This window comes from Pollachius pollachius, assembly GCF_949987615.1.
Source record: "Pollachius pollachius genome assembly, chromosome: 8".
Taxonomy (NCBI): domain Eukaryota; kingdom Metazoa; phylum Chordata; class Actinopteri; order Gadiformes; family Gadidae; genus Pollachius; species Pollachius pollachius.
This window is the reverse complement of record NC_136941.1, coordinates 23691440-23704454: the sequence shown is the minus strand read 5'-3', so window position 1 is coordinate 23704454 and position 13015 is coordinate 23691440.

Here is a 13015-nt window from a genome sequence, read left to right as displayed (position 1 = left end):
CATTTTTACTACAGTTCATAAATGTACAAAAATGTTGCACAATCCGCAACCCGAACCTGTACCCTACCTCACTGTAATGTCAACAATCTTTGATTTTCCCAATAGTCACTATGTCAAATTAGACAATAAGTGCATGCCCACTAGACGTTTGACCACGACCCATCCCGTCCCACGTGACCTAGCGTCAATTTCACCTGGGAGCAGTCAATATTTAAGGAATCAACATCTGTACACGTTGTTGATGTTGTCAGACAATGCAGTAACGGTAAATAAATTCAAGCATGCTTGATTTTCCTTCGGGGCATTGCTATGCATTGGGTATGATGTTCTGACGTTCAAAGGTTGTCTGTGATGCCACCATCTTGTTGGAATCTAGCTGAATTTGTGTGGCGATCCCGGCATTAGAGAGGGGACAGGATAAGCCACAAATAGATGTATCTGGCTTTCTCCTTATGACGCCTTTCCACTCCCCCTCCACACCACAGGGAGGTTAATGAGTTTAGAGGAAGCCTTTGGGTTTTATTTAGGCCTGTGGGTTTTGAATAAACACACATGCACTGTGCCTGTGTTGTGCACTGCTCGTCTATGACCTTCCCTCATCCCTCTCTATCTGTTCTGTCTGGCTGTCTGTGTTTTCTCACGGTCATGGGTCATGGTTCACATTCCCACAGATCTCCACAGGCAGCAGGTTCAAAGGCCTGGCTGGTGAGCTTTGGGTTTATTGTGTGGTGGTTCGCTACATTTGAAGTTACCTTTAATTTCCCTGAAGTGAAAAGTTCAACATAAAAATAGTTGTTCCACGTGGACAAGCTGACCCACCCTGTTTTTGTAATTTATTTACTGGTTAATTTCCCAAGTAACTCTGTACTCTAAGTGCATTTTTTGTAATACCAGTGGTCCCAAATGACAGGCAGTGGCAGGCAAGTATCCCAAATTTCCCAAGAAACATAAATGGTAGATATTGGTAGGCTACCAGGGAAAAAAATATGATAAAAATATGTTTCCTTTAAAATTTATATCAAGACACTGGCATGACCGAGCTGATTTGGATTTGGGATCCGTTGATCATGTAAGTAAGTGTTAATCAACAGATTCTTATCTTCTGCAGATCAGATGTTTTCAAGTTAACCTGTTCTGTCACATACTCTGCTGTAGTAACTATTCCCCCTCTTTTCACATTTAAAGTTCTTTACTTCCTCCAACCCTCTTCTTCTCTCCACCAGTCTTCCTTCTGGCTTTGGTCACAGTGGTCTATTTCTCAATGCCGTACCTGTGTGTCCTGTCCTGTTTTCAAGCAAAGCACGGTCTAAGTCCTCTCTGTCCTCTCTGTTTCGGATTATAAAGATTAGTGCCTATTCTGTTCTCCCCTCGACCGCGTTGCTTCCAGTTGAACTGTAAACACACAAGCACGCATGCGTGCATGGAATCACACACGCAATTACAGACAGACAAACACTTATACATATAGCGCACACAGACACACACACACTCCACACGGTTCACACGGTACTTCCAAAGAAAGTGTGATTGTTCTTTTAAAAATGTATCTGGCTCTTTTCAAAATGTCCCCAGCTTGATTGGGGCATGGGTTGGTGGGGTAGCACTTGGAGTGACTGTGGACACCCAGGCTGTATCTCCAAGCCTACACCACTATTGTCAGCCCCCAGACGGCTCGTAGGGGAGGATTCTCATGAGGCAGCACTAGGGCCGGTCCGACCGGATTAATCCAATGTAATTTTCCTGCCAGGATAATCTGGGTCGGAAAAATGGAGCGATTAAAGTTTCCACTTCGGCAAGAGCAATCAACCTCTTACTGCTCCACCACCCTCTATCCAACTCATCATCCTCTATATAGACTGTCCTCCAGTCATACAAACTGACCCGGGCTGCTTGGCCACTTCACAATTTATAATTCCATCTTTATTTCTATGAGCCTCATATTTTCCTCCTACTGCCAAGGGCTCGCCGATGAGTGTACTTTATAATTCCCATATTTAACATGTTTCTGGCATGGCCAATGCCTTTGTTAGCTGAAGCTGGGATCTTGGTGTTTCTCAGTGGGTCAAGGTGTTGGAGTGGATATGGATATGCCAAGAGGCTGGGAATAAGCTATCATTTTCTCCACCTTGCAGAGTCAGCTAAAAATTCTACGTTATGTTGCCTCCAAATATTACCAAATCCCCTGTTTCAACTCGAATTCGAAGACTTTGAAATTGAAAAAGATTGTTTTGGGATAAAAGTTCTAGGAAGGAGAATCCTTGTTTTACCCCCATGGTTACAGCTAACGGCATCAACTAGTACCGTTATTGGTGTTCTAATCATCAATATATTAAGTTCACCACACACCGTGTTCAAGACACTCTCCCTGGGAGAAAGCCAACATTAGCCCTATACATCACCGCAGCTGTGTTACAAGCCTACTCTCTAGATGTTTGGTAATTGGACGTTCAACATGTGTCAGCTTGACACGTTTCGGCCGTTGCAGGTTTGAGCGTGACACAGTTGGAAGCTCAGTTGAAACCGACAAACCTGCATGGACCCCCTTTGGGAATTGGTCATCTTTGGTCAATACACCCGGATAATCCAAAACGCGTCAGTGCTTCCTTGTAGATTTGTGTCTGGCTGAGAACAAAGTAGGACAAGTCATCAAAGTGTGAGCTGTTAAGGTCACACTTTGTACTTTATCACTCTTGCCACACAGGTACACCTGACCACTGTCCCACACCAATCCTCTCTTTAAATCGTTTAAAAAACGATATTTATTGAATATAATGTTTTTTTTATTGAGTCTGAGGCCAAGTGGATGAGATCCAGCCAGAAATGCTGACAGCTCTGGGTGTTGAGGAGCTGTCATGGTTGACATGCATATTGGCAGTCTGGTACAGTGCCAAAGGAGTGGCAAACAGGGGTGGTGGTTCCCCTGTTCAAAAAGGGGACCAGAGAGTGTGTGCCAATTACCGGGGTATCACACTACTCACCCTCCCTGGTATAATCTACTCCAAGGTGCAGGGAAGGAGGGTTCGGCCGATTGCCAAACCTCAGATTGAAGAGGAACAATGCGGTTTTCGCCCCGGACGCGGAACTACGGACCAGCTCTTCACTCTCGCAAGGATCTTGGAGGGGAGTATGCCCATCTGGTCTACATGGTGTGAACGCACCTGGTGCGTTCACACCAAAGGGGTGACACGACTCCGAAGGGGTGACACGACTCCATACAAAGTCAACATAGAGACGCGAATCGGGATAATTTTTCGCTAGAGAAAACCTGCGACAAGTTTTGATTTATGCGCGACACTTTTGCCCTGCACAGGCGGGCGCGTTCACGAAGACTTGCAGCGCGACAAATTCACTCGAGTTGAAATATTTCAACTTTGCCGCGACATTATATACAGTGGGGCAAAAAAGTATTTAGTCAGCCACCAATTGTGCAAGTTCTCCCACTTAAAAAGACGAGAGAGGCCTGTAATTTTCATCATAGGTAAACCTCAGCTATGAGAGACAAAATGAAAAAAAAAATCAAGAAAATCACATTGTCTGATTTTTTAAGAATTTATTTGCAAATTATGGTGGAAAATAAGTATTTGGTCACCTACAAACCAGCAAGATTTCTAGCTGTCACAGACCTGTAACTTCTTCTTTAAGAAGCTACTCTGTCCTCCACTTGTTACCTGTATTAATGGCACCTGTTTGAACTCCTTATCAGTATAAAAGACACCTGTCCACAACCTCAAACAGTCACACTCCAAACTTCACTATGACCAAGACCAAAGAGCTGTCAAAGGACACCAGAAACACAATTGTAGACCTGCACCAGGCTGGGAAGTCTGAATCTGCAATAGGTAAGCAGCTTGGTGTGAAGAAATCAACTGTGGGAGCAATTATTAGGAAATGGAATACATACAAGACCACTGATAATCTCCCTCGATCTGGGGCTCCACGCAAGAGCTCACCCTGTGGGGTCAAAATGATCACAAGAACGGTGAACAAAAATCCCAGAACCACACGGGGGGACCTAGTGAATGACCTCCAGAGAGCTGGGACCAAAGTAACAAAGGCTACCATCACTAACACACTACGCCGCCAGGGACTCAAATCCTGCAGTGCCAGACGTGTCCCCCTGCTAAAGCCAGTGCATGTCCGGGCCCGTTTGAAGTTTGCTAGAGAGCATTTGGATGATCCAGAACAGGATTGGGAGAATGTCATATGGTCAGATGAAACCAAAATAGAACTTTTGGGTAAAAACTCAACTCGTCGTGTTTGGAGCAGAAAGAATGCTGAGTTGCATCCAAAGAACACCATACCTACAGTGAAGCATGGGGGTGGAAACATCATGCTTTGGGGCTGTTTTTCTGCCAAGGGACCAGGCCGTCTCATCCGTATGACGGAAAGAATGAATGGGGCCATGTATCGTGAGATTTTGAGTGAAAACCTCCTTCCATCAGCAAGGGCACTGAAGATGAAACGTGGCTGGGTCTTTCAGCATGACAATGACCCCAAACACACCGCCCGGGCAACGAAGGACTGGCTTTGTAAGAAGCATTTCAAGGTCCTGGAGTGGCCTAGCCAGTCTCCAGATCTCAACCCCATAGAAAATCTTTGGAGGGAGTTGAAAGTCCATGTGGCCCAAAAACATCACTGCTCTAGAGGGAATCTGCATGGAGGAATGGGCCAAAATACCAGCAGCAGTGTGTGAAAACCTTGTAAAGACTTACAGAAAACGTTTGACCTCTGTCATTGCCAACAAAGGGCATGTAACAAAGTATTGAGATGACCTTTTGTTATTGACCAAATACTTATTTTCCACCATAATTTGCAAATAAATTCTTTTAAAAATCAGACAATGTGATTTTCTATATATTTTTTTTTCATTTTGTCTCTCATAGCTGAGGTATACCTATGATGAAAATTACAGGCCTCTCATCTTTTTAAGTGGGAGAACTTGCACAATTGGAGGCTGACTAAATACTTTTTTGCCCCACTGTACATGACATGATATATATATATATATATATATATATATCATTTTTTTATGTCTTTGTTGTCTGCATTAACTTGGTAGCTACGTGGTAACATATTTTTTAAAACATGTTACTTGTCACGCCTTACCGCTGTATATGAAACTGTATGTGTAGTTATTTACTTCCTCTTTCAGATGTGCAGGACAGGAATCCCGATGACATTTCCAGAGTATGCAGCTGCCATTTTACAGAAGGACTTGAGAGGGGTCCAATATGGTATCACGGGCGGGGGAAGAGTCTGCCAGCGGAGGACAGACCGTCCATGGAGGAGAGTCGGCTGTAGAGGCCAGTCCGCCCATGGAGCAGAGTCTGCTGTTTTAGGAGAGTGTGCTGTTGACAGGGTGCGACTGCCGACACCCAAATGTCAACGTTTCAGGTACTCGGCATCAACCCTCGATGAGAAAGTCCTTTAAATGGAAACTTGACTCCCAGAACAGAAGCATTTTCAACACCTTCATTGTCTAAACGAGGAGATTCACTGAGTCCATAGTTTATCATGCTGGCTGGAAGGTAGAATCCCTGCCACTTGATGACCAAATCTTTATCACTCTGATGAAGCTCCGTGATAACTATACCAACCTGCATCTTGCTCAGCTCTTCCAGTGTAGCTCTACTTGTGTGGCAAATTTAGTGCTTACATTCATCCATGTACTCCATGAGTTGTGGTTCAAGGATATCATGACCAATCTGCCAAGTCGGAAGAAAACCCTGTCAAGCTTACACTCGTCATTCCAGATTAATCGGAACTGCAGGATGATCATAGATTTCAAGAAAGTTTAAATTGTTACTCCTGCCTCCATGGACCTTCAGAAGGACACCTTCTCCAAATACGAAGGCATGCAATCACTTCAAATCTTGTTAGGTGTGGCGCCAAATGCTGTCTTTATGTACTGCAGCAAATTCTATCCTGGATCGGTCTCTGACAAGGCTGAGAGTGGAATCCAGGAGGTCTTCAAGTCAGGTGATCTCATACTTGTTGATTAAGGGTTTCTAATGCCATTGTGTCTAATGTAAGGAGTCAGTGTCAACATCTTGCGAAGGAACACTGATGTGGTGGTGCAGCTCTGCTGTACTTTAGTGAATCTCCAGAATCCATTGATAACAGAAGTTACGGTTGATTTGGAAAGTAACTTTCAGATTGCAGTTCCACAGTGGAATACATTTTATTTGAATTGGTGTTGGAATCTCTTTGAGCAGACTGTAACTAAGCTACATAACAAATTTTATGACTTTTTATACCCTAATGAAACGATCACTATCGTATTCCTTTGATGTTTCGGACCATTAGCTTCACTGTTACCAGGTACTGACAGGTGAGAACGCTGATCCATTGCCTCCCAAAAAATGTATAGAAAAATATTTAAATAACAAATATAATCGTTAGAACAGCTAAAAAATAAAATAACAAATGGAAAAATCTAGAAATCCTCAAGGATGTACAAAGGTGAAGTGATTTCAGAAATTATGAACTATTATTAACTATTTACAAAGAATGTTTTGTCCATTGACAGTCCTACACAAGCTTTGGAAGCATGTGGTCCTTGTAGAAGGACTCCAAGAACCCCAACTTAGGCTGCCAAAAGTCATCATGGGAGATGGGGATGATCACACAATGCTGGGTGTCCAGATGGCGAAATAGCAGGTGGTCTTCCCAGAGATGTGAAGCTGCCCCTGTACTTGGTGCCAGTACTGATGATCCTCCTGATGAAGGCAGAAGGTCTTCTGCTGCCCGGCTTCCTCAACCGTATCGCCCTGCGAAAGGATTGGGACTTCTCCTCAATGATGTCCGTCTCTACCACCAGACCATCGGGGGAGGCACCAAGGATCCCTTAGGCAGCAAGCCACAAACCAGACCCTCTGACCTTCATGCCTGTGGCTTCTTCAGATGCCCTGATCCCTTCCTGCTCATTAGATATACCCCACTGTACACCCACTGTGGGTGTCTGGATGGCCATTAGCTGCTCTATTAACATCTTCATAGCTGCAAGGACGACATCAATGGAGAGGTGTAGCAGAGTTCCTGTAGGGTTTCAGGCTCAGGAGTAAGCAGCCAGCAAATCCCAGTAACACAGCCCTGGATTGACTGAGCAGCCACTTACGGTCATCTGGGGTTACTGCACGAGTCAGAGGCTTGTACTCCCGCGCTGCAAAAAGAACCTCCACTGCATTGACCTCTGAAGGCACATTGGGCTTTTTCCTCTGACACTCCACATCTGTGAAGCTGATGTTGTAACCCTAGGCCAGATCATCAAAGCAGCAGAGTGGCCGCACTTGTACTCCCCACAGGGACACTCGCAGGAGGTCGAATTGATGACTCCAGAGTCACCAGTGCAAACCTGTAGAAATCAATCCCACTCACAGCCAACAGTTCAACACAATGAATATCACTGGAGGTGATTGGACTACCAAAATAAAACAATACTCAATTCTTAATCAATAAACTTTAAATACCTTAAGTTGCCTTCTGATTTACAGGGTAACATAACCAAAGTCATCATATTTGTGTATGTAGTGTGAACATGGATATTGGGAAGGGGCATACTTTTCTTCCTAATTACTTCTGTCATTGTTTATGTTTATACTATTATAATAGTACACTTTCATAGTTTTCACATTATTTATAATGTGAAAACTTTTAGAGTTTTCACATTATTTATAATGTGAAAATTATAACTTTTACATTATAAATAGCAATAGAAATGATGTATAGTTATTCTTCACTCACTTTCGAAACACCGAAATTAGCTAACATTGGCTATCTTCTCTTAAACCTTTTCATCCTTTTCACCATTTACTGCTCATTTTAACCACAGCTAACTAAACTTAGTTGCAGTTCTCAAACTTTCCATAAGCCTTTGTTGTTATCAGCATTAAGTTGGTAGCTAGATATGTAATGCACTTTTTTTTAAAAAATATAATTGTACTTTTTAATTATCGTAGGCCTACAACTCCTTCTACCAGCTACTAGCCAGCCTGCAAAACTCACCACAGCCCTGTACATCTTCTCTTTCATACTGGCCCTCACAAACCCTACACGCAAGTACATGACCTGACTTAGGCCCCGTCCACACGGGCGAAAACGATATTTCCCCCTCCGTTCCTTGCCAGCGTTTCAGGAATTTCTCCGTAAAGACGGACTCATTGCAAGCACGCATTTAGCTGTAGAAACACTGTAGTACATATTCAAGGCCTCTATGTGGCGCTGGTTCTCCACCAAAAAAAGAAGAAGTCGAGGCGGAGAATGCGTATCAAGTCTGCGCGCTGTATACAAACGTAGAGTCGAGGAGGAGATTGTCCTCGACTCTATGTTGTTAAACCTTCTAGATTGAGCGGAAAATACTTTTTAATTTACAGTTAGAAGGGGAGAGCCGGGTCGATTGAAACACGGGACGATTGAAACAGCGATTTCCTCGAAAACCACGCAAGTCTTTCACGTCAAATTTCGTCACTAAGTTCAGCACGCAAAACTGACCAACCCCGGGATATTTTGTGTAATGACGTCATACCGTTCAAATGTTATCCCCGCGAACCTTTTTTTTGAGTGCGGCAAGTAAAATCTTCTGTGCGGTAGTTTTTTTTGTAATAAACAGTTGTGTTTTTTTGTTATTAGGCATACTAATATGGCAATACAACAGGTGAATTAGTACTTAAACCTGTCCTAAAGTGTGCAATGTTAGAGTTTTGAAGTTAAGAGGCAAAAAAGGTTTAAGTGCCAGTAGTTGCTGTCGGGACAATTGAAACACTTGTTTAAAACGTCCCGCACGTCACCAGTTTGTTTACAATAAATAACAGGATGTTCAACTATGTATCCCTAAACGTGACTTAGGACAGGGAAATAAGTAAATTAAATGGAAATGTAGTCGTCCAACTGGAATAAAAAGAAGAAAGTTGAGCTTTAATCGAAATGTGCATCTTGACAAGCACAGTACAAAAAAAAGGTTGACCTATTTTTATTATGGGAAATTATGTGAAATTTTAGCAATGACGAGTACACTAGTATTTTGTTTGGTATGTTGCATAAAAACAAGAGTAAGGTCAGTAGTTTCTGTTTAAAATATGCTGTTTCATTCGTCCCGCATATGTGTTTCAAACGTCCCAATAGGCGGGGCGTTTGAAACAAATGTCAACTTACGTTCAAAGTAAAAAAAACAGCGCGATCATCCAACATTGTGTGGCGACCACGGGTGTGGGCGCCATGTTCCGGAGCCGCGGGGGATTCTGGGAGTTGGGGTTGGGGTTGTCAGTTGACAAAAGGGGTTTTGTTGATTTGTTCTGTTGTTGGGGTTAAGTGGGGTTAACGGGTTTGGGGTCTTTATTAATTGTGTGTTGTTCCATTGTTGTGTGATCGGGACCATTAGTGAGAGTGTTGTGTGTGTTACATCCCACTTCTGACACCAATGTAGCGCCGGTCAGGGAGAGACGGAAGAATGAGACGGGAGACAGGTTTCAACCGCTAGTACCACTCTCGCGCCCCTTACACCGCACGACTGCGACAGTTGGTTCTTTAATTTTAACAGCGAACAAAACAGAAACACGGGACACCTGACCAACACACACAACACTCTCACTAATGGTCCCGATCACACAACAATGGAACAACACACAATTAATAAAGACCCCAAACCCGTTAACCCCACTTAACCCCAACAACAGAACAAATCAACAAAACCCCTTTTGTCAACTGACAACCCCAACCCCAACTCCCAGAATCCCCCGCGGCTCCGGAACATGGCGCCCACACCCGTGGTCGCCACACAATGTATGAAATTACACTTGTAACCAAGAGAATACACATGTGAGTTGTTGATCACATGAAGAAATTATTTGTATACGTAACGTCATCTTTGAAAAATACGTGTTTCAATCGACCCGGCTCCCCCCTAATTAAATTTACCAAGGGGCTGTATTTAAATCTACAAAAAAAAATACAAATCAAATCAAACAAAACAAATTAGAAGTTGCCACCTGGTGGGGGGGCGATGACGTAATCGTTTGCGTATTGGGGCCGTATCACTAAGTTAAGATACGATCGGGAGCGAATTGCATAGCGTATCCGACATCCCGACAGAGAACTTCGAATGCTCGAGGGGTCTCCGTAGTTACAGAGTCGGATTACGGACTAAGCCTTTCACCATTAGGCCTACGTCTACAATTTTACTGTGCTACATGAAATAAAAGAGCTGCCATCTCGCTAATTTGTAGCAGTAAACGACAGTTAGGAGAGCTGATGGGTCATCCTAAAGTTAGGACAGTTTATTTGGGATTTTGGTCATTTAGGATATTTCTGTAATGCACATTTCAAGTCAAGATAAGAACCCTGACTTTAGGATCGGCCGTTCTGTAATGACCTTTTTCCTAAATCCGATCCTAACCCTTGTTACCATAATTACCAAACAGATAAGATAGGATTTTCGAGTTAGGAAGTTTCTATAATACGGCCCCTGGCATCCACACGAATCCTAACCATGGACCTATTAAAGAAAGGACAGCGGATTAAAAAATGGCGCCCATTCATTCCTTTGAAAACTACTAAACGGCAATGGGCAACATCAAGGAGAGATTTGCTTCCGCATCATGGGAGCCAGCCACGCCCTAGTGCAGGGGTCGGCAACCTGTGGCTCTTTAGCCGCATGCTGCTCTTTAGCCGCTCTCCAGTGGCTCTGAAAAAAAAAAAAAGCATCATGTGTAATCATGCATTAACATGAACATAAAAACAACCTTTACATACAGACGGATAGACAGATAGATAATGATGGATAGAAAAATGTATTAATTGATTCAACCTACATAAAATAAAATGAAGTCCAGCAGCTTTCTTTCATCTGTTTTGTATTGTACTTATCCAACCACATCTACCACCTAGTGTCTTGCAGCACTGGCATCTACTAACGAAACAGCAAACATTCCTGCTGTCAGCAAAATTAGCCTACCCACTGCATCTACAGCAGTGTTAATTTAGTTGACTAAGACTATGACGAAAACTAAATGAAAAGTCAGATATGATGACAAAGACTGTGACGAATATAACTGACTATAGTCAATGATAACTATATATTATACTTTATAAGCTTTGGTATCAAATATGTTTTGTGGCTCCAGACACATTTTATTTGGCGGAAGAGGAACAAAAATGGCTCTTTTGATAGAAAAGGTTGCAGACCCCTTCCCTTGTGCATGACGTGCCGGATGCAGAAATATTCTCGTTGTCTAGCATTGTTAGAATTATAGCATCATAAGCGAGAGGTCTGTCTAAACATCGCTCTGCGACTTTAAGTGATAAAAAGTCAACACATTGCCTCAAAACCATCAACGTCATTCATGTTAAGTAAAGGAAAAACCTCGGACACGAGAAGTTAACGGAGCCGTGCACTACGCCCTCTCGAATGCCGGGTCGAAACAACATTTCTTTCACTACCCCTCCTTCTCCAGCAAAAAATAAAAAATAAAAAAAACGGCTAATAAAACGCTTGAGGTGACTTCTGGGCCCCTTGAATCGAGGGACCCGGCGACAGCCCGCTTAAACAGCTGCAATACCAGGCTTGGCCGCTGAGCACTGGTGGATTGCGGAAGTATGCACCTGATCCTAACACGAAAACGCAAAGGGCAGTTTTTCTCTTTTTCACCCTGGGACCTGGTTTCAAAAAAGTGAAAACGCCGCATCCGTCTGGACGGTCTGCCCAAATGCACAAGACTTTCTGCGTTTTCACAAAAAAATCGTTTCCGTGTTGACGGGGCCTTATAGCGGTTTTCACCCCTTTGGACACTCTTGTCCTTATCTTGTCCTCAAAAATCTACATCATGTCAGAAAGGGAAATCATGTTTGCTCTGTACTAAACAGCGTTACTAACGGCGTTACTTTTTTCAGTAACGAGTAATCTTATTGATTGCTCTTACTATCATTATAATGCCATTACCGCCACAACAAATGTGGCCCGTTACTATAATTGAAGCAGTTTTTTCATCAGACCAACTACATCTTTACTGTTGTTCCTTGGTTACTGGGCTGAGACAATCGCATAAATGATGGTGATTGGCTGAGAGTAGAGAGTAAAGTGTATAGAGTAAAATTTCATGGTAGGCCAATCAGAGGTAGAGTTGGGCGGGTGTTGTTTACACAAATTCGAAACACACAACACACACAGGACACACAACGACAAAATTGAGTCAACGAGAAACAGGAATGGTGAACCCAAATAATCCAAAAGTAGCCTTCTTTAAATGGAAGTATAGCCATTACTTTTCCATTCAAACATCTTTCAACGTTGCATACTTCCATGCATTCCATGCTTCCGTGCATGAACATGCACATGTAGTTTAAGTTCTGTTAAAGAGGAAGAGGTGGGGTCCACATTTGAGCATTTAAAAATGTACTTGAAAGTAACGCAATAGTGACTTTCGGCAGTTAGTAGTTACTTTTATAATTTGTAACTGAGTAACTAATTTATTTACTTTTGGGGATAAGTTACTAATAACAGTAACTAATAACTTTTTTAAAGTAATTTGCCCAACACTGGTGGTAAACGATCAGGTCAGTGGTAGCAAGCGACCACTTTTGCGGGTGCAGTAAACGTTTCCATGGTACCAGTGAGCTCCACCAATCAAAGATGTAGGGTTACACTTTAAGATTGTTGGTAGTGTAGTGCTTCTAAATAACATCATGAATAAAACATGTATACCATCGTTTCACAATATAACGGTGCGTGGTAAGCATACTTTGGATGGTTATGACATTATGGCTTTTAATCAAAACCTCTATGGAGAAAATGAATGAGATCTTTCCTTCCGGAACCTCACTGTTGCGCTCTATAGGGCCTCCCTGCTCTGCAGGTATACATATTCTCCTTTTGGTTTCCACACTCCCATTGCCATTAGAATGAATGTGCAATGATTTGCACAGATATTGAATCTGAGTTTTACTTTTTCCACAAAAACCTAAAATGTTTTCTTGTCCATACGAATTAGATGTAACATGACTAACATCGGCCTGTAAACTATCA